We start from the raw sequence: 23,786 nt of genomic DNA, 5'->3' as shown, positions 1-23,786 counted from the left end.
CTCCCTGGCTTAACGACCCACAGGCTTGCCTCGTTGGGGCAGGAAGTCCATATTGGGCTCGGGGGTAGAGCCAGCGGGCTGCAAGATATCTCCCTTCAATCACCACTTCCCTCACCCTTCGCTGCTGTCTGCCACACCATGTTACTTAGACTTGTTATTCTTCTTCACTATTCACTGTTTATTTATTCCTTGTATCACTATTGTAAATGTTGTATCTTTATCTCTGCATTGTTGGAAAGGACCCGTAAGTCAGCATTTCACTATTAGCGTATCACGTTTCAGGGAAGACCCAGATGCAAACGATGTACGAAGTAACAAAAGTTTACTACTAGAACAGGGGGCAGGAACAACGACAGGTCAAGGACACGCAGAGGTCAGTAATCCAGATCAGAGTCCAAAAGGTACAGAACGGCAGGCAGGCTCAGGCTCAGGGCAGGCAGAATGGTCAAAATCTAGAAAAGAGGAACTAGAAACAGACAGGAGCAAGTGCAAAAATGATGGAAAGCTTGACGAATGAAACGAACTGGCAACAGACAAACAGAGAACGCAGGTATAAATACACTGGGGATAATGGGGAAGATAGGCGACACCTGGAGGGGGTGGAGACAAGCACAAATACAGGTGAAACAGATTCCGGTGGGACAAGCATATTTTTACGAAGCATGTGACAAATAAAATGTGGATTAAAATACATTTCAGTACTCATTTTGGGTGCCTGAACTCTGCAATATGTTTAAGACAATATTCTGGAAGAAGTTCTGTAAGTCAAGCAGTAGAACATGTGAGGTGTTGGAACTTGTGTATTTCCCTCACTGATTCAAGCAGAAAATTGACACAAATGTCGATACAAATCCAACTCTGATAAAGAGCAAGTTCTTGTGGTAATGATTTGTTCTTCAGTGTCTTGTCAGTGGTGGAAGAGATACTCTGGAGCTGCTGCAGTGTGTCTGGGGCTGCTGTGTGTTCTCCTACTGGCTGGGATCATAGGCCTGTTTCTCTACCGTGAGTTTGATATGTTCTCACTCAAACATTCTTCATCATCAGTGGTGTAATGACCACGGTTCAATTACATTTACATTCCAGTCAATTACATTCAGAACGGACACCAAATTCCAATTCCACATTTTCCTCATTCAAAAGCATTGAAGATAATTGGAATTCCAATGGAATTCCAGTTTACTTCCTGAATTGAAATGCAACTGACCCCAACCCTGGTCATGTCTGATTAACATTTAACTGACCCTGACCCTGGTCATGTCTGATTAACATTTAACTGACCCCAACCCTGGTCATGTCTGATTAACATTTAACTGACCCCAACCCTGGTCATGTCTGATTAACATTTAACTGACCCCAACCCTGGTCATGTCTGATTAACATTTAACTGTCTGATTAACATTTCCACTGTTACCTTGTTCATTGGTCGTATTATTTCACAGAGAGGAACCAATTGACCAGTTCCAACACCCTTACTGAAGAGAGAGACCAGCTACAGACCAGTTCCAACACCCTGACCAAAGAGAGAGACCTGCTACAGACCAGCGGAAACAATCTGACTGAAGAGAGAGACCAGCTACAGACCAGTTACAACACTCTGACCAAAGAGAGGGACCAGCTACAGACCAGTTACAACACTCTGACCAAAGAGAGGGACCAGCTACAGACCAGTTACAACACCCTGACCAATGAGAGAGACCAGCTACAGACCAGTTACAACACCCTGACCAAAGAGAGAGACCAGCTACAGACCAGTTATAACAACCTGACCAAAGAGAGAGACCAGCTACAGACCAGTTACAACACCCTGACTGAAGAGAGAGACCAGCTACAGACCAGTTACAATACCCTGACCAAAGAGAGAGACCAGCTACAGACCAGTTACAACACCTGACCAATGAGAGAGACCAGCTACAGACCAGTAACAACACCCTGACCAATGAGAGAGACCAGCTACAGACCAGTAACAACACCCTGACCAAAGAGAGAGACCAGCTACAGACCAGTTACAACACTCTGACCAAAGAGAGGGACCAGCTACAGACCAGTTACAACACTCTGACCAAAGAGAGGGACCAGCTACAGACCAGTTACAACACCCTGACCAAAGAGAGGGACCAGCTACAGACCAGCGACAACACCCTGACCAATGAGAGAGACCAGCTACAGACCAGCGACAACACCCTGACCAATGAGAGAGACCAGCTACAGACCAGTTACAACACCCTGACCAAAGAGAGAGACCAGCTACAGACCAGTTACAACACTCTGACCAAAGAGAGAGACCAGCTACAGACCAGTTACAACACTCTGACCAAAGAGAGAGACCAGCTCCAGAAAGAGACAGAACTTCTGAAACAATCTTTAGTTGAGAAAGGTGAGTCAAATTGTCTAATGACTGTTCTGTTTGACAGTCTCTGTATCAGTTCACATGCCACTTACAAACAGGAAATGTAACTTTTATTAAATGAAAAATGTGAGAAAAAATGTATGACTTCCGAACCGTCCATTAGTTAGTGTCCTGTCTTCCTTGACTGTGTGATTGATATTTAATTCATTGTTGTATTAAAGTGACTAAAGCAAGAAATGTTCAACTTATTGTTTGTACTCAAGGATGGAAGAAGCTTGGTAGCAGTTGTTACTACGTCTCTACTGAGAAAAAATCCTGGGAGGAGAGCAGACAGGACTGCAGAAATGGAGGAGCAGACCTGGTCGTCATCAACAGCCAAGAGAAACAGGTGTGTGTGTGTGAGAAAGAGAGAGAGTGACAGAGAGAGTCAGTCTAAACATCAGCGACACAGGTAACTTCCACAAGGCTGTGAACGATCTGACAGACAAGGCAAGAAGGGCCTTCTATGGAGGGCCAGCAAAAGGAACATAAAATTGACATACCAAATAGGATCTGGCAACAAAAATAAAGTGAATCAGTTTTAGAACCCACTACCCTTTATGGTTGTGAGGACTGGTGACACCAACCAAGAATTCACAAAATGTGACAAATATCAAATTGAGACTCTGCATACATCATTCTTAAAAAATATCCTCTGTGTACAACGTAAAACACGAAATAATGCATGCAGAGCAGAATTAGGCCGATACCCGCTAATAATCAAAATCCAGAAAAGAGTTGTTAAATTCACAAACCACCTAAAAGGAAGCGATTCCCAAACCTTCCATAACAAAAGCCATCCCCTACAGAGAGATGAACCTGGAGAAGAGTCCCCTAAGCAAGCTGGTCCTGGGGCTCTGTTCGCAAACAGACCCCACAGAGCCTCAGGACAGTAACACAATTAAACCTAACCAAATCATGAGAGAACTAAATTATAATTACTTGACACATTGGAAAGAAATAACAAAAATCTAGAATGCTATTTGGCTCTAAACAGAGAGTACACAGCGGCAGAATACCTGACCACTGTGACTGACCAAACTTAAGGAAAGCTTTGACTATGTACCGACTAGGTACAGACTCAGTGAGCATAGCCTTGCTATTGAGAAAGGCTGCCATAGGCAGACATGGCTCTCAAGAGAAGACAGGCTATGTGCACACTGCCCACAAAATGAGGTGGAAACTGAGCTGCAGTTCCTAACCTCTTGCCCAATGTATGACCATATTAGAGAGACATATTTTCATCAGATACACAAACCCACAAAGAACTTCAAAACAATTTACATTAACTCCCATATATATTGAGTGAAATACCACAGTGTGCCCTCACAGCAGTAAGATTTGTGACCAGTTTTCCCTTTTGTAATTTAACTACTTGCAATTAATATTTCAAATTGGAAAACATTTTTTGGAGAAGACTATGTATTAACAATGTTGAATCTCTTCCACAACTATAGACATTAGTCAATTGGTTATGTGGAGTAAAGAACTATGTCTGGATTGGTCTGACTGACTCTGTTACTGAGGGGACCTGGAAATGGGTGGACGGCACACCACTGACCACAAAGTAAGACATTAATGAATGCTGTGTCACTATGACATCACTGTCTGGAGTGGTATGTTCAAAATGGACAGCCTGATTCTCCTACAGGTATTGAAACAGTGGACAGCCTGATTCTGTGTTTGTCCTACAGGTATTGGAACAGTGGACAGCCTGATTCTGTGTTTGTCCTACAGGTATTGGAACAGTGGACAGCCTGATTCTGTGTTTGTCCTACAGGTATTGGAACAGTGGACAGCCTGTTTCTCCACAGGTATTGGAACAGTGGACAGCCTGATTCTATATGTTGTTTCTTCTACAGGTATTGGAACAGTGGACAGTCTGATTCTGTGTTGTTTCTTCTACAGGTATTGGAACAGTGGACAGTCTGATTCTGTGTTGTTTCTCCTACAGGTATTGGAACAGTGGACAGCCTGATTCTATGTGTTGTTTCTTCTACAGGTATTGGAACAGTGGACAGTCTGATTCTGTGTTGTTTCTTCTACAGGTATTGGAACAGTGGACAGCCTAATGGTGGTGGAGCAGAGAACTGTGTGTATTTCTACTCCAGGTCATCAGACACAGGAGCTTGGTGGGACTATTACTGTTACTATCAATACAGATGGATCTGTGAGAAATAGGATTCATCCTCAGTACTCTCTGAACTGCTAAATAAGATTATGCTAAGTACTATCAATCGTAAACTATTTTCTGCTCATTCAACTTACCATGTAAAGTACATACAATATATAACAAGACAAATGTATAACACATTATAATAAAAACATATGCAATAACAATACAATGAATTGATAACAGAAAGACTGTTCTGTCTGTTGTTGATGAAATTCACCACTAAGGACAAAAAATCCAAGGAAATGAATCAATCTTTATTATCACAGTCATGGAATTTATTGATGTTAATTTTTATTTTAATTACTTTTTATTTTTGTCTACTTGGTAAATATTATATTATTATATTATATAATATATTCTTAACTCTTCTTGCACTGCACTTTTAGTCCTGTTGCGTCGAGCCATCCCGGATCCGGGATCGTGAATACAGCCTCAAGCTCATTACCATAACGCAACATTAACTATTCATGAAAATCGCAAATGAAATGAAATAAATATATTAGCTCTCAAGCTTAGCCTTTTGTTAACAACACTGTCATCTCAGATTTTCAAAATATGCTTCTCAACCATAGCAAAACAAGCATTTGTGTAACAGCTAGCGCAGCTTTTCAACCATAGCTAAACAAGCATTTGTGTAAGAGTATTGATAGCTAGCATACCATTACGCCTAGCATTCAGCAGCCAACATTTTCACAAAAAACAGGAAAAGCATTCAAATAAAATCATTTACCTTTGAAGAACTTCCGATGTTTTCAATGAGGAGACTCTCAGTTAGATAGCAAATGTTCAGTTTTTCCAAAAAGATTATTTGTGTAGGAGAAATCGCTCCGTTTTGTTCATCACGTTTGGGTAAGAAAAACCCCGAAAATTAAGTCATTACAACGCGAACTTTTTTTCCAAATTAACTCCATAATATCGACAGAAACATGGCAAATGTTGTTTAGAATCAATCCTCAAGGTGTTTTTCACATATCTATTCGATGATAAGTCATTCGTGGCAGTTGAGTTAATCCACTGAATAAAATGGAACGCGCATGGAGCTGGAGATTACGCAATAATTTCGACGGAGGACAACATGCGGTTACCTGGTAAATGTAGTCTCTTATGGTCAATCTTCCAATGACATGCCTACAAATATGTCACAATGCTGAAGACACCTTGGGGAAACGACAGAAAGTGCAGGCTCATTCCTGGCGCATTCACAGCCATATAAGGAGACATTGGAACACAGGGCATTCAAAATCTGGACCATTTCCTGTATGAAATTTCATCTTGGTTTCGCCTGTAGCATTAGTTCTGGGGCACTCACAGATAATATCTTTGCAGTTTTGGAAACGTCAGAGTTTTGTCTTTCCAAAGCTGTCAATTACATGCATAGTCGAGCATCTTTGCATGACAAAATATCTTGTTTAAAACAGGAACGATTTTTATCCAAAAATTAAAAGAGCGCCCCCTATCTCGAAGAAGTTAAGGGCTTGTAAGTCAGCATTTCACTGTAAAGTCTACACTTCTTGTATTCAGAGCATGTGACAAATAAAGTTTGATTTGATTTGAGAACCTTTATACTGCGACACAAACAAGTCATATCAGCACGGTTGGTTCCTGCATGAGACTGACTGATACCATACCAGGCTTCTTACCTTGAAACTGAGATACTCCTTTTGGTTCCCAGAGCAATGTTCTGGGTGTACTGGGAAATTGCTTATTCAGTGATAGTGTGGATTCCTTCCAGTCAATCAGTTACCAAGTTGGATATTAGAAAAGCAGCATTATTCTAAACATACGAGTGGATAAACAGAGAGAAAATGTAACACTCTATTATATAATTGTTGATCTAACATGGAGTCTAGAAGGACTGTTCTCTACTGTATAATAGTTTATCTAACATGGAGTCTAGAAGGACTGTTCTCTACTGTATAATAGTTGATCTAACATGGAGTCTAGAAGGACTATTCTCTCTACTGTATAGTAGTTGATCTAACATGGAGTCTAGAAGTACTGTTCTCTCTACTGTATAATTTAATATAATCTCTGACACAAGTCTGCAAATGTGAATGTAATATACACCAGATGTCCATTAACACTCCAAGTACCAAAGAGATCAGATCAATAGAGACTCCGTGTCTTTTTGACTGCTGCCATTTCACAGCCTCTAGCAACAGATGTGAACTACACAAAACAAACAAAGGTTAGTGAATCCTCTTCGTCTTTTAGAACAGGAAAGGCTTATTTTCACTTGTCAACGACTGGCTGTTGTTGGATCAACTACTCAGCTCTGTCTGGGTGAAGGACCCGGTTTGAAACGAGGCGCCTTTGAACCTGCCCGTATAAATACCTTGCCATACAGTTATATAGAAGGCACACCTGCCCTCTGTCCTCGCAAGGCCATAGATATCGGTAGAGTTCACACTGTGTCCTGGTCTGCATCCTCTCTGGTGTAGCACAGACCCCCCAACCACTATGGGGACAGACGGAGCACAGACTTCCCCCAACTACAATGGGGACGGACGGAGCACAGACTCCCCCAACCACTATGGGGACGGACGGAGCAGACTCACCCCCCACCACTATGGGGACGGATGGAGCACAGACTCCCCCAACCACTATGAGGACAGACGGAGCACAGACTCCCCCTCCAACCATTATGGGGATGGACGGAGCACAGACTCCCCCCAACTACTATGGGGACCGACGGAGCACAGACTCCCCGCAACTACTATGGGGACCGACGGAGCACAGACCCCCCTCTCCAACCACTATGGGGACGGACGGAGCACAGACTCCCCCTCCCCACCTCCAACCACTATGGGGACAGATGGAGCACAGACTCCCCCAACCACTATGGGGACGGACGGAGCACAGCCCCCCCAACCACTATGGGGACGGACGGAGCACAGACCCCCCAACCACTATGGGGACAGACGGAGCACAGACTCCCCCAACCACTATGGGGACGGACGCAGCATAGACCCCCCAACCACTATGGGGACGGACGGAGCACAGACTTCCCCCAACCACTATGGGGACCGACGGAGCACAGACTTCCTCCCCAATCACTATGGGGAAAGAAACATCTGTGTTCCTGAAACCCTGCCCCTTGTGCAGTGGCTCATTTCAATTATACACTCTCTAGGGAAGACGGACGGAGCACAGACCCCCGTGCCAAAGCTCTCCCCTCAGCACTTTTCAGGAGAAACTGAGACAGGAAGAGCTACTTCCAGTCGCCACCAAGCACCATTATTTTACCAGTGCCCGTTTGTCTTAACAAGTCTCGGTCACATCCCGGCATCTTGCCGGAGGGCAACTCGCTCGATCGCCACCAGAGGGCACTACATCACCAGTGGTGAATGACTGTGGGTGACTCGTGACAAGAGCAGTGAACTGGCTGGGTCTTGTCCACGGTCACAAAGGTATACAGACTGCAGTTCACTACGAAGCCACCCGTTTTCAGTGGAGTTCTGATTTTATTAACGAATGGAGACGAAGGACGTCTGCTCTCTCTCATAGCAACACCAGCAGCAGAGAGACACTGACGCTTCTAATCCTGGGACTTCCTGGTTCCTAAAGGAGGCGGGGACATGCCAGTCTGGACCTACGGCTCCTCCACAGCTACACCTCATGTTTACGCTCAATGTGCTGTGTTGCTCTATTCGTCGTGGTGACCTGCTTCACTTTAGTCGACCTGCAGGACGCTTATTTCCACATAAGTATTCTGCCAGCACATGGGGAGGTTTCTCAGGTTTGTCTTTCAAGGTAGAGCCAACAAATACCCCACTAAAAAATATATACATACAGACATTTCAAAATACCTTGCTGTTCCCTTCAGGTTAGACCTAGCTCCCTGTACGTTCAACAAGTAAGGAAAGGTGGTTCTAGAACCCCTGAGGGGTAGTGTCATTAAGGAAGGTGGTTCTAGAACCCCTAAGGGGTAGTGTCATTAAGGAAGGTGGTTCTAGAACCCCTGAGGGGTAGTGTCATTAAGGAAGGTGGTTCTAGAACCCCTGAGGGGTAGTGTCATTAAGGAAGGTGGTTCTAGAACCCCTGAGGGGTAGTGTCATTAAGGAAGGTGGTTCTAGAACCCCTGAGGGGTAGTGTCATTAAGGAAGGTGGTTCTAGAACCCCTGAGGGGTAGTGTCATTAAGGAAGGTGGTTCTAGAACCCCTGAGGGGTAGTGTCATTAAGGAAGGTGGTTCTAGAACCCCTGAGGGGTAGTGTCATTAAGGAAGGTGGTTCTAGAACCCCTGAGGGGTAGTGTCATTAAGGAAGGTGGTTCTAGAACCCCTAAGGGGTAGTGTCATTAAGGAAGGTGGTTCTAGAACCCCTGAGAGTTTCTTACACAGACAACTGCGTGCTTTGTTCACCCTAACGCTCTACCTTGGTTTTAGGAACTCCCCTAAGGGGTAGTGTCATTAAGGAAGGTGGTTCTAGAACCCCTGAGAGTTTCTTACAAAAGACAACTGCGTGCTTTGTTCACCCTAGCGCTCTACCTTGGTTTTAGGAACTCCCCTAAGGGGTAGTGTCATTAAGGAAGGTGGTTCTAGAACCCCTGAGAGTTTCTTACAAAAGACAACTGCGTGCTTTGTTCACCCTAGCGCTCTACCTTGGTTTCAGGAACTCCCCTAAGGGGTAGTGTCATTAAGGAAGGTGGTTCTAGAACCCCGGAGAGTTTCTTACAAAGACAACTGTGTGCTTTGTTCACCCTAACGCTCTACCTTGGTTTCAGGAACTCCCCTAAGGGGTAGTGTCATTAAGGAAGGTGGTTCTAGAACCCCGGAGAGTTTCTTACAAAGACAACTGTGTGCTTTGTTCACCCTAGCGCTCTACCTTGGTTTCAGGAACTGTCATTAAGGAAGGTGGTGACAACACCACTCACACGGTGGGGGGCGGTGTTCACGAGGGAAGAGCAGCTCCGCCAAGCTCATGTAAATGACCTCAAACTGCTGACAGTGTTTCATGCGTTGATACACTTTCTGCCCTTCCTTAGAAACTGTCACATGGTGTCAGGACAGACAATATGGCTGTGGTGGGTTTGGTCGTGGGGGGGCACTCCTACTGTCACTACTGGCAGCTCATGCCCCAGTCTACTGAATGTGGGAGTCGGACATGTTGTCCGGAGGCTCGTTCCAGGCCAGTTCAGCCAGTCATGACACCCACCATCTCAGATTGTTCTGAACTTGTTTCTGTAGTTAGAAGCAGAAGATAAAACAATACTGCATTATAATTTTGTTGAAGTATAATTCCATCTCCTGAGTAAGTAATTGACTGCACCAAAAAATTGGCCATTTGAATTAATAGGATTCATAAATGTTGTAATAAATATACCTAACATTTGTACCAAACTGTTTTTTAAAGAATGAGTAAGACATGAGGATTCCACACACACACCAAGTATCTACTATAGTAGCTAGTATCATTTAACAGGAGTATCTAATATAGTAGCTAGTTTCATATAACAGGAGTATCTAATATAGTAGCTGGTATCTTAAAACAGGAGTATATAATATAGTAGCTGGTATCTTATAACAGGAGTATCTACTACAGTAGCTGGTAGCATTTAACAGGAGTATCTAATATAGTAGCTGGTATCATTTAACAGGAGTATCTAATATAGTAGCTAGTATCATTTAACAGGAGTATCTAATATAGTAGCTAGTATCATTTAACAGGAGTATCTAATATAGTAGCTAGTATCATTTAACAGGAGTATCTAATATAGTAGCTGGTATCTTAAAACAGGAGTATATAATATAGTAGCTGGTATCTTATAACAGGAGTATCTACTATAGTAGCTGGTAGCATTTAACAGGAGTATCTAATATAGTAGCTGGTAGCATTTAACAGGAGTATCTAATATAGTAGCTGGTAGCATTTAACAGGAGTATCTAATATAGTAGCTGGTAGCATTTAACAGGAGTATCTAATATAGTAGCTGGTAGCATTTAACAGGAGTATCTAATATAGTAGCTGGTAGCATTTAACAGGAGTATCTAATATAGTAGCTGGTAGCATTTAACAGGAGTATCTAATATAGTAGCTGGTAGCATTTAACAGGAGTATCTAATATAGTAGCTGGTAGCATTTAACAGGAGTATCTAATATAGTAGCTGGTAGCATCAGCTCTCCATGTCTGAAATGTATTATGGAGCTGCGGCTTGGAGTATTGTTTCTGCTCTCTGTCTATTTATTTGTTTACTTGTTTGTTTTCTCATGAGTCGTTCCACTGCTGTGGTTTGTACACATTATGGACATGTAGTGTATAGACAAGTGAGAGTGCGTCTGTATCTCTGTATGTGCGTTTGTGCCTCAGTGTGTATGTGTCTCAGTGTGTGTGTGTGTGTGTGTGTGTTTGCATCAGTGTGTGTGTGTGTGTGTGTGTATCCGTGTGTGTGTATCAGTGTGTGTGTATCAGTGTGTGTGTATCAGTGTGTGTGTCTCAGTGTGTGTGTCTCAGTGTGTATGTCTCAGTGTGTGTGTCTCAGTGTGTGTGTCACTGTGTGTGTGTCTCTGTGTGTGTCTCTGTGTGTGTGTCTCAGTGTGTGTGTCTCAGTGTGTATGTCTCTGTGTGTGTGTCTCAGTGTGTGTGTCACTGTGTGTGTGTCTCTGTGTGTGTCTCTGTGTGTGTGTCTCAGTGTGTGTGTCTCAGTGTGTATGTCTCTGTGTGTGTGTCTCAGTGTGTGTGTCACTGTGTGTGTCTCAGTGTGTGTCTGTGTGTGTGTCTCAGTGTGTGTGTCTCAGTGTGTGTGTCTCAGTGTGTGTCTGTATGTGTGTATCAGTGTGTGTGTGTCTCAGTGTGTATGTTTCAGTGTGTGTGTCTCAGTGTGTGTGTCTCAGTGTGTATGTATCAGTGTGTGTGTCTCTCAGTATGTGTGTGTGTGTGTGTGTGTGTGTGTGTGTGTGTGTGTGTGTGTGTGTGTGTGCGTGTGTCTCAGTGTTAGTCACAGAGCTCATTATGTTTGTTTGTCAAACAGGCAGACAAGAGGAACGACACATCTGTCCGCATGCTCGGTGTGTTTGTCTCATTATTCCATCATCCAACCACCTTCCCTCACTCGGTACCACGTCGAAACGAGAGAAGAAGAACGACCCAGCGAAACACATCAGCGTTAGTTCAAACTGTAGAACCCAGTTCCTTCCTTTGAATATAACAATAGATTTTATCAAACAAAACTATGCCAACACAAATATCAATGCCTTTCTTAAAATCAATACACAGAAGTATATATTTTTAAACCTGCATATTTATCTAAAAGAAATCCAGGTTAGCAGGCAATATTAACCAGGTGAAATTGTGTCACTTCTCTTGCCTTCATTGCACGCAGAGTGAAAACTTCTAGGGAGGATTTCCTAGCCACCGTGCTTCTACACCTGCATTGCTTGCTGTTTGGGGATTTAGGCTGGGTTTCTGTACAGCACTTTGAGATATCAGCTGATGTACGAAGGGCTATATATATAAATTTGATTTGATTTGATCTCTGTGTCAAGACTCAGGAGAAGACGCAGATGCAGACAGTTTCGAAGTAACACAAGTGTATTACTAGAACAGGGGGGGGGCAAACGACAGGTTAAAGAGCAGAGGTCAGTCATCCAGAGCAGAGCCCGAAAGGTACAGAACGGCAGTCAGGGTCAGGGTCAGGGTCAGGACAGAGGTCAGTAATCCAGAGCAGAGCCCGAAAGGTACTGAACAGCAGGCAGGGTCAGGGTCAGGGTCAGGGTCAGGGCAGAGGTCAATAATCCAGGGTGGTCTGACAAGGTACAGAATGGCAGGGAGGTTCAGGGTCAGTAATCCAGGGTCAGTAATCCAGGGTGGTGTGACCAGTTACAGAATGGCTTGGAGGTTCAGGGTCAAGGCAGGCAGAATGGCAGGGAGGTTCAGGGTCAAGGCAGGCAGAATGGCAGGGAGGTTCAGGGTCAAGGCAGGCAGAATGGCAGGGAGGTTCAGGGTCAAGGCAGGCAGAATGGCAGGGAGGTTCAGGGTCAAGGCAGGCAGAATGGCAGGGAGGTTCAGGGTCAAGGCAGGCAGAATGGCAGGGAGGTTCAGGGTCAGGGCAGGCAGAATGGCTGGGAGGTTCAGGGTCAAGGCAGGCACAATGGCAGGGAGGTTCAGGGTCAAGGCAGGCAGAATGGCAGGGAGGTTCAGGGTCAAGGCAGGCAGAATGGCAAGGAGGTTCAGGGTCAAGGCAGGCAGAATGGTCAAAACCGGGAAACCGAATAAACAGGAACCAGAGAAAGACAGGAGCACGAGAAAAATGCTGATAGGCTTGACGAAACAAAACTAACTAACAACAGAAAAACAGAGAACCCAGATATAAAAACACTGGGGATAATGAGGAAGATGGGTAACACCTGGGGGGTGGAGACAATCACAAAGACAGATGAAAAAGATCAGGGTGTGACACTCTGGGACCCTCAGGATGACAAATCAGAGCAGAATGAATGAATGTAAGTACATTATTTACCTTCAAAGGTGAATGTTTGAATCCAGTTCCTGTGATTAAAGTGTTTCGTTGTTGTGAACTCTCCTCAAACAATAGCATGTTATTATTTCACTGTAATAGCTACTGTAAATTGGACACTGCAGTTAGACTAACAATAATTTAAGCTTTCTGCCCATATAAGACATGTTTATGTCTCGGAAAGTTGGCTGATGTTTTTACTACATTAGCGCACGTCAGCAACAACCATCCCCGGTTTAGGGGACACCGATACTGTAGAGGTTAATAGACATTCTATTCTAGTCTAGAATTCTACGACAACAGATTATAACAGACATTCTATTCTAGTCTAGAATTCTACTACAACAGATTATAACAGACATTCTATTCTAGTCTAGATTTCTACTACAACAGATTATAACAGACATTATATTCTAGTCTAGAATTCTACGGCAACAGATTATAACAGACATTCTATTCTAGTCTAGATTTCTACTACAACAGATTATAACAGACATTCTATTCTAGTCTAGATTTCTACTACAAGAGATTATAACAGACATTCTATTCTAGTCTAGACTTCTACGACAACAGATTATAACGGACATTCTATTCTAGTCTAGACTTCTACGACAACAGATTATAAGAGACATTCTATTCAAGTCTAGACATCTACTACAACAGATTATAACAGACATTCTATTCTAGTCTAGATTTCTACTACAACAGATTATAACAGACATTCTATTCTAGTCTAGACTTCTACGACAACAGATTATAACGGACATTCTATTCTAGTCTAGATTTCTACTACAACAGATTATAACAGACATTATATTCTAGTCTAGAATTCTACGGCAACAGATTATAACAGACATTCTATTCTAGTCTAGATTTCTACTACAACAGATTATAACAGACATTCTATTCTAGTCTAGACTTCTACGACAACAGATTATAACGGACATTCTATTCTAGTCTAGACTTCTACTACAACAGATTATAACAGACATTCTATTCTAGTCTAGACTTCTACTACAACAGATTATAAACAGACATTCTATTCTAGTCTAGACTTCTACTACAACAGATTATAAACAGACATTCTATTCTAGTCTAGACTTCTACGACAACAGATTATAAACAGACATTCTATTCTAGCCTAGACTTCTACTACAACAGATTATAAGGGACATTCTATTCTAGTCTAGACGTCTACTACAACAGATTATAAGAGACATTCTATTCTAGTCTAGACTTCTACGACAACAGATTATAAGAGACATTCTATTCTAGTCTAGACTTCTACGACAACAGATTATAAACAGACATTCTATTCTAGTCTAGACTTCTACTACAACAGATTATAACAGACATTCTTTTCAAGTCTAGACTTCTACTACAACAGATTATAAACAGACATTCTATTCTAGTCTAGATTTCTACTACAAGAGATTATAACAGACATTCTATTCTAGTCTAGACTTCTACGACAACAGATTATAACGGACATTCTATTCTAGTCTAGACTTCTACTACAACAGATTATAACAGACATTCTATTCTAGTCTAGATTTCTACTACAACAGATTATAACAGACATTCTATTCTAGTCTAGATTTCTACTACAACAGATTATAACAGACATTCTATTCTAGTCTAGATTTCTACTACAAGAGATTATAACAGACATTCTATTCTAGTCTAGATTTCTACTACAACAGATTATAACAGACATTCTATTCTAGTCTAGATTTCTACTACAACAGATTATAACAGACATTCTATTCTAGTCTAGATTTCTACTACAAGAGATTATAACAGACATTCTATTCTAGTCTAGATTTCTACTACAACAGATTATAACAGACATTCTATTCTAGTCTAGATTTCTACTACAACAGATTATAACAGACATTCTATTCTAGTCTAGATTTCTACTACAAGAGATTATAACAGACATTCTATTCTAGTCTAGACTTCTACGACAACAGATTATAACGGACATTCTATTCAAGTCTAGACATCTACTACAACAGATTATTACAGACATTCTATTCTAGTCTAGATTTCTACTACAACAGATTATAACAGACATTCTATTCTAGTCTAGACATCTACTACAACAGATTATAACAGACATTCTATTCTAGTCTAGATTTCTACTACAACAGATTATAACAGACATTCTATTCTAGTCTAGATTTCTACTACAAGAGATTATAACAGACATTCTATTCTAGTCTAGACTTCTACTACAACAGATTATAACGGACATTCTATTCTAGTCTAGATTTCTACTACAACAGATTATAACAGACATTCTATTCTAGTCTAGATTTCTACTACAACAGATTATAACAGACATTCTATTCTAGTCTAGATTTCTACTACAACAGATTATAACAGACATACTATTCTAGTCTAGATTTCTACTACAACAGATTATAACAGACATTCTATTCTAGTCTAGACTTCTACGACAACAGATTATAACGGACATTCTATTCTAGTCTAGACTTCTACTACAACAGATTATAACAGACATTCTATTCTAGTCTAGACTTCTACTACAACAGATTATAAACAGACATTCTATTCTAGTCTCTCAGAATGTCAGGAAACAGATTATAACACCCCCCCCACATTCGATGGAACAGTAGTGGAGAGGGTAGAGTTTTAAGTTCCTACTCACAGACAAAGATTATAACAGACACATTCTATTCTTACCTCAGGAGGCTGAAGAAATTCGGCTTGTCACCAAAAGCACTCACAAACTTCTACAGATGCATTATAAGCATCCTGGCGGGCTGTATCACCGCCTGGTATGGCAACTGCACCGCCCTCAACCGTAAGGCTCTCCAGAGGGTAGTGAGGTCTGCACAACGCATCACCGGGGGCAAACTACCTGCCCTCCAGGACACCTACACCACCAGATTACAGGAAGGCCATAAAGATCATCAAGGACATCAACCACCCGAGCCACTGCCTGTTCACCCCGCTGTCATCCAGAAGGCGAGGTCAGTACAGGTGCATCAAAGCTGGGACCGAGAGACTGAAAAACAGCTTCTATCTCAAGGCCATCAGACTGTTAAACAGCCACCACTAACATTGAGTGGCTACTGCCAACACACTGTCAATGACACTGACTCTACTCCAGCCACTTTAATCACAGAATTATAAACAGAAATTCTAAATATATCACTAGCCACTTTAAACAATGCTACCTTATATAATGTTACTTACCCTACATTGTTCATCTCATATGCATACGTTATACTGTACTCTATATCATCGACTGCATCCTTATGTAATAGATGTATCACTAGCCACTTTAACTATGCCACTTGGTTTACATACTTATCTCATATGTATATACTGACGATATCATCTACTGTATCTTGCCTATGCTGCTCTGTACCATCACTCATTCATATATCCTTATGTACATATTCTTTATCCCCTTACACTGTGTATAAGACAGTAGTTTTTTTTTTGGAATTGTTAGTTAGATTACTTGCTCGTTATTACTGCATTGTCGGAACTAGAAGCACAAGCATTTCGCTACACTCGCATTAACATCTGCTAACCATGTGTCTGTGACAAATAAAATTTGATTTGATTTGATTTAGACTTCTACGACAACAGATTATAACAGACATTCTATTCTAGTCTAGACTTCTACTACAACAGATTATAAACAGACATTCTATTCTAGTCTAGACTTCTACGACAACAGATTATAAACAGAGATTCTATTCTAGCCTAGACTTCTACTACAACAGATTATAAGAGACATTCTATTCTAGTCTAGACTTCTACGACAACAGATTATCAGATAAGAGACATTCTATTCTAGTCTAGACTTCTACGACAACAGATTATAAGAGACATTCTATTCTAGTCTAGACTTCTACGACAACAGATTATAAACAGACATTATATTCTAGTCTAGACTTCTACTACAACAGATTATAACAGACATTCTTTTCAAGTCTAGACTTCTACGACAACAGATTATAAACAGACATTCTATTCTAGTCTAGATTTCTACTACAAGAGATTATAACAGACATTCTATTCTAGTCTAGACTTCTACGACAACAGATTATAACGGACATTCTATTCTAGTCTAGACGTCTACTACAACAGATTATAACAGACATTCTATTCTAGTCTAGATTTCTACTACAACAGATTATAACAGACATTCTATTCTAGTCTAGATTTCTACTACAACAGATTATAACAGACATTCTATTCTAGTCTAGATTTCTACTACAAGAGATTATAACAGACATTCTATTCTAGTCTAGATTTCTACTACAACAGATTATAACAGACATTCTATTCTAGTCTAGATTTCTACTACAACAGATTATAACAGACATTCTATTCTAGTCTAGATTTCTACTACAAGAGATTATAACAGACATTCTATTCTAGTCTAGACTTCTACGACAACAGATTATAACGGACATTCTATTCAAGTCTAGACATCTACTACAACAGATTATAACAGACATTCTATTCTAGTCTAGATTTCTACTACAACAGATTATAACAGACATTCTATTCTAGTCTAGATTTCTACTACAACAGATTATAACAGACATTCTATTCTAGTCTAGATTTCTACTACAAGAGATTATAACAGACATTCTATTCTAGTCTAGACTTCTACTACAACAGATTATAACGGACATTCTATTCTAGTCTAGACGTCTACTACAACAGATTATAACAGACATTCTATTCTAGTCTAGATTTCTACTACAACAGATTATAACAGACATTCTATTCTAGTCTAGATTTCTACTACAACAGATTATAACAGACATACTATTCTAGTCTAGATTTCTACTACAAGAGATTATAACAGACATTCTATTCTAGTCTAGACTTCTACGACAACAGATTATAACGGACATTCTATTCTAGTCTAGACTTCTACTACAACAGATTATAACAGACATTCTATTCTAGTCTAGACTTCTACTACAACAGATTATAAACAGACATTCTATTCTAGTCTAGACTTCTACGACAACAGATTATAACAGACATTCTATTCTAGTCTAGACTTCTACTACAACAGATTATAAACAGACATTCTATTCTAGTCTAGACTTCTACGACAACAGATTATAAACAGAGATTCTATTGTAGCCTAGACTTCTACTACAACAGATTATAAGAGACATTCTATTCTAGTCTAGACTTCTACGACAACAGATTATAAGAGACATTCTATTCTAGTCTAGACTTCTACGACAACAGATTATAAGAGACATTCTATTCTAGTCTAGACTTCTACGACAATAGATTATAAACAGACATTATATTCTAGTCTAGACTTCTACTACAACAGATTATAACAGACATTCTTTTCAAGTCTAGACTTCTACGACAACAGATTATAAACAGACATTCTATTCTAGTCTAGATTTCTACTACAAGAGATTATAACAGACATTCTATTCTAGTCTAGACTTCTACGACAACAGATTATAACGGACATTCTATTCTAGTCTAGACGTCTACTACAACAGATTATAACAGACATTCTATTCTAGTCTAGATTTCTACTACAACAGATTATAACAGACATTCTATTCTAGTCTAGATTTCTACTACAACAGATTATAACAGACATTCTATTCTAGTCTAGATTTCTACTACAAGAGATTATAACAGACATTCTATTCTAGTCTAGATTTCTACTACAACAGATTATAACAGACATTCTATTCTAGTCTAGATTTCTACTACAACAGATTATAACAGACATTCTATTCTAGTCTAGATTTCTACTACAAGAGATTATAACAGACATTCTATTCTAGTCTAGACTTCTACGACAACAGATTATAACGGACATTCTATTCAAGTCTAGACATCTACTACAACAGATTATAACAGACATTCTATTCTAGTCTAGATTTCTACTACAACAGATTATAACAGACATTCTATTCTAGTCTAGACATCTACTACAACAGATTATAACAGACATTCTATTCTAGTCTAGATTTCTACTACAACAGATTATAACAGACATTCTATTCTAGTCTAGATTTCTACTACAAGAGATTATAACAGACATTCTATTCTAGTCTAGACTTCTACGACAACAGATTATAAATGACATTCTATTCTAGTCTAGACGTCTACTACAACAGATTATAACAGACATTCTATTCTAGTCTAGATTTCTACTACAACAGATTATAACAGACATTCTATTCTAGTCTAGATTTCTACTACAACAGATTATAACAGACATTCTATTCTAGTCTAGATTTCTACTACAAGAGATTATAACAGACATTCTATTCTAGTCTAGACTTCTATGACAACAGATTATAACGGACATTCTATTCTAGTCTAGACTTCTACTACAACAGATTATAACAGACATTCTATTCTAGTCTAGACTTCTACTACAACAGATTATAAACAGACATTCTATTCTAGTCTAGACTTCTACGACAACAGATTATAACAGACATTCTATTCTAGTCTAGACTTCTACTACAACAGATTATAAACAGACATTCTATTCTAGTCTAGACTTCTATGACAACAGATTATAAACAGAGATTCTATTGTAGCCTAGACTTCTACTACAACAGATTATAAGAGACATTCTATTCTAGTCTAGACTTCTACGACAACAGATTATAAGAGACATTCTATTCTAGTCTAGACTTCTACGACAACAGATTATAAGAGACATTCTATTCTAGTCTAGACTTCTACGACAACAGATTATAAACAGACATTCTATTCTAGTCTAGACTTCTACTACAACAGATTATAACAGACATTCTTTTCAAGTCTAGACTTCTACGACAACAGATTATAAACATACATTCTATTCTAGTCTAGACTTCTACTACAACATTTTATAACAGACATTCTATTCTAATCTAGACTTCTACTACAACAGATTATAACAGACATTCTATTCTAAATCAGAACTCCAACTCTGATCATCTTTATGAATACTGATCCTAGATCAGAACTCCTGCTCTGATAATCTTTATGAATACTGGACCTGATCCTAGAACAGAACTCCTGCTCTGATAATCTTTATGAATACTGGACCTGATCCTAGATCAGAACTCCTACTCTGGTCATCTTTATGAATACTGGACCTGATCCTAGATCAGAACTCCTACTCTGATCATCTTTATGAATACTGGACCTGATCCTAGATCAGAACTCCTACTCTGGTCATCTTTATGAATACTGGACCTGATCCTAGATCAGAACTCCTACTCTGATCATCTTTATGAATACTGGACCTGATCCTAGATCAGAACTCCTACTCTGATAATCTTTATGAATACTGGACCTGATCCTCGATCAGAACTCTTGCTCTGATAATCTTTATGAATACTGGACCTGATCCTAGAACAGAACTCCTGCTCTGATAATCTTTATGAATACTGGACCTGATCCTAGATCAGAACTCCTACTCTGGTCATCTTTATGAATACTGGACCTGATCCTAGATCAGAACTCCTACTCTGATAACTGGTAAAATACGGGCCATGGTTGCCAAATGATGTTGATGTGGTTTGGTATTGATGATGATAAGTTGATCCTGTCTTATTTGTACAGAGCTGAAGGTCCTTCTCTCTCCCTTGAATACATGACTGATTACTGTTACATCTGTAAATGTATGTTGTATTATTCTGCCAGGGAGAGTTAGCCTTGACTGTTTCATCTCACTCGCTCGCTCACTCACTCACTCACTCACTCACTCACTCTCTCACTCACTCACTCACTCACTCACTCACTCACTCACTCACTCACTCACTCACTCACTCACTCACTCACTCACTCACTCACTCACTCACCACTCACTCACTCACTCATTTTATTCCTTTCTGGCCAGGTGAGAGATTAGTTTCAAACAGCGTTTTATGTGATTGAGTGTGTGAGCGTGATGGGGAATGTCCTAACCGGATCTCTTCATCAGAACAGAGAAATGTAGACATACAATAGAACGAACATCCTCTAACGACCTCTGACCTCTCCTCTATTGTCTCTTCATCATGTCAGGTTCTCTCCTCTACTGTCATCTCATCATTTCAGGTTCTGGCCTCTCCTCTACTGTCATCTCATCATGTCAGGTTCTGGCCTCTCCTCTACTGTCATCTCATCATTTCAGGTTCTGGCCTCTCCTCTACTGTCATCTCATCATGTCAGGTTCTGGCCTCTCCTCTACTGTCATCTCATCATTTCAGGTTCTGGCCTCTCCTCTACTGTCATCTCATCATGTCAGGTTCTGGCCTCTCCTCTACTGTCATCTCATCATGTCAGGTTCTCTCTCCTCTACTGTCATCTCATCATGTCAGGTTCTGGCCTCTCCTCTACTGTCATCTCATCATGTCAGGTTCTGGCCTCTCCTCTACTGTCATCTCATCATGTCAGGTTCTGGCCTCTCCTCTACTGTCATCTCATCATGTCAGGTTCTCTCCTCTACTGTCATCTCATCATGTCAGGTTCTCTCTCCTCTACTGTCATCTCATCATGTCAGGTTCTGGCCTCTCCTCTACTGTCATCTCATCATGTCAGGTTCTGACTTTCCTCACTTTCATCAAAATCTCTCTGTCTTTCTTCTTGTTAGGTGTGATTAAATTATGTGGAGCCAGCAAAGTAAAAATACTGTACCAAGGGTTACTTTCATCTCAGGGTTACTACCCAAGGGTTACTATACCAAGGGTTGCTCTACCAAGGGTTACTGTACCAAGGGTTACTATACCAAGGGTTACTACCCAAGGGTTACTATACCAAGGGTTACTCTACCAAGGGTTACTATACCAAGGGTTACTACCCAAGGGTTACTATACCAAGGGTTGCTCTACCAAGGGTTACTGTACCAAGGGTTACTATACCAAGGGTTACTACCCAAGGGTTACTATACCAAGGGTTACTCTACCAAGGGTTACTATACCAAGGGTTACTACCCAAGGGTTACTATACCAAGGGTTGCTATACCAAGGGTTACTATACCAAGGGTTACTCTACCAAGGGTTGCTATACCAAGGGTTACTACCCAAGGGTTACTATACCAAGGGTTACTATACCAAGGGTTACTCTACCAAGGGTTGCTATACCAGGGTTACTATACCAAGGGTTACTATGCTAAGGGTTACTCTACCAAGGATTACTTAACCAATGGTTACTTTACCAAGGGTTACTACTCAAGGGTTACTGTACCAAGGGTTACTATACCAAGGGTTACTCTACTCAAGGGTTGCTATACTCAAGGGTTACTTTACCAGGGTTGCTTCAATGGTTACTTTACCAAGGGTTACTATACCAAGGGTTACTGTACCCAAGGGTTACTCTACCAAGGGTTACTATACCAAGGGTTACTTTACCAAGGGTTACTATGCTAAGAGTTACTATACCAAGGGTTACTTTACCAAGGCGTTACTATACAAAGGGTAACTTTCCCAAGGGTTACTCTCCCAAAGGTAACTCTACAAATGGTAACTCTACCAAAGTGTAACTCTACCAAGGGTAACTATACCAAGGGTCACTTTACCAAGGGTTACTATACCAAGGGTTACTGTACCAAGGGTTACTCTACCAAGGGTTACTATACCAAGGGTTACTTAACCAAGGGTTACTATGCTAAGAGTTACTATACCAAGGGTAACTATACCAAGGGTTACTTAACCAAGGGTTACTACACCCAAGGGTTACTGTACCCAAGGGTTACTGTACCCAAGGGTAACTATACCAAGGGTTACTACCCAAGGGTTACTATACCCAAGGGTTACTACCCAAGGGTTACTGTACCCAAGGGTTACTACCCAAGGGTAACTATACCAAGGGTTACTACCCAAGGGTTACTATACCAAGGGTTACTATACCAAGGGTTACTATACCAAGGGTAACTATACCAAGGGTTACTCTACCAAGGGTTACTCTACCAAGGGTTACTTAACCAAGGGTTACTGTACCAAGGGTTACTCTACCAAGGGTTACTATATCAAGGGTTACTACCCAAGGGTAACTATACCAAGGGTTACTCCACCAAGGGTTACTATACCAAGGGTTACTATGCTAAGGGTTACTATACCAAGGGTTACTACCCAAGGGTTACTGTACCCAAGGGTTACTGTACCCAAGGGTTACTGTACCCACGGGTTACTGTACCCAAGGGTAACTATACCAAGGGTTACTATACCAAGGGTTACTACCCAAGGGTTACTATGCTAAGGGTTACTCTACCAAGTGTATCTATACCAAAGTGTAACTCTACCAAGGGTTACTATACCAAGGCTCACTATACCAAGGGTAGCTATCCCAAGGGTAACTTTGCCAAGACTTACTATACCAAGGAAACTATTCCAAGGGTTACTATACCAAGGGTAACTAAACCAAGGTTAGCTATACCAAGGGTTCAAACAACTACCCTGTACTGTGTGTAGTGCTGTGTGTGTGTCAGCAAACTGCTGACAGGTTGTGCTTCGAGGTGGAGGAGGATAGAGTTGTTTACTCAGAATGGACAGATGTATCTCCATCCAGCAGGGGGCTGCCGTAGAGGAAGCAGGAAACGCCAGGAGAGAGAGATGTAAAGAGGGGGTTAGCTTCTAGCCAAATAATGATAGAACTGGCATTAAGAGTGCAAAACCCCCTGCAGATGAGAATAAATCCACATCTAGATCATTCCCAAAGAGCAAACAGCAAAGACATAGGCTGTGTCCTCCAAATATCAACCTGTTCCCTATATAGTTCACTCCTTCTGTTCAGCGCCCCTCAGGCT

General features: G+C 40.8%; 1 protein-coding gene and 1 long non-coding RNA gene across 3 annotated transcripts in view; one reads left to right on the top strand and one right to left on the bottom strand.

Annotated features, from left to right (window-relative positions):
• LOC112266197 (1-phosphatidylinositol 4,5-bisphosphate phosphodiesterase eta-1) overlaps nucleotides 1-23,786 on the bottom strand; it is a 330,113-nt gene that overhangs the window by 108,920 nt on the left and 197,407 nt on the right. The window lies entirely within an intron of this gene.
• Nucleotides 2,221-5,011, top strand: LOC121839114. Of its 2 annotated transcripts, none has more exons than XR_006078716.1 (4): nucleotides 2,221-2,374; nucleotides 2,611-2,735; nucleotides 3,844-3,953; nucleotides 4,081-5,011. It is a non-coding gene; the product is annotated as an uncharacterized LOC121839114 (long non-coding RNA). The 2 variants fall into 2 exon arrangements; XR_006078715.1 differs by having other exon boundaries at nucleotides 2,224-2,374; nucleotides 4,435-5,011.

Source organism: Oncorhynchus tshawytscha, linkage group LG13, assembly GCF_018296145.1.
Source record: "Oncorhynchus tshawytscha isolate Ot180627B linkage group LG13, Otsh_v2.0, whole genome shotgun sequence".
Lineage (NCBI taxonomy): Eukaryota > Metazoa > Chordata > Actinopteri > Salmoniformes > Salmonidae > Oncorhynchus > Oncorhynchus tshawytscha.
The sequence above is the reverse complement of the archived record's forward strand: the minus strand, read 5'-3'. Positions and strand labels throughout refer to the sequence as shown.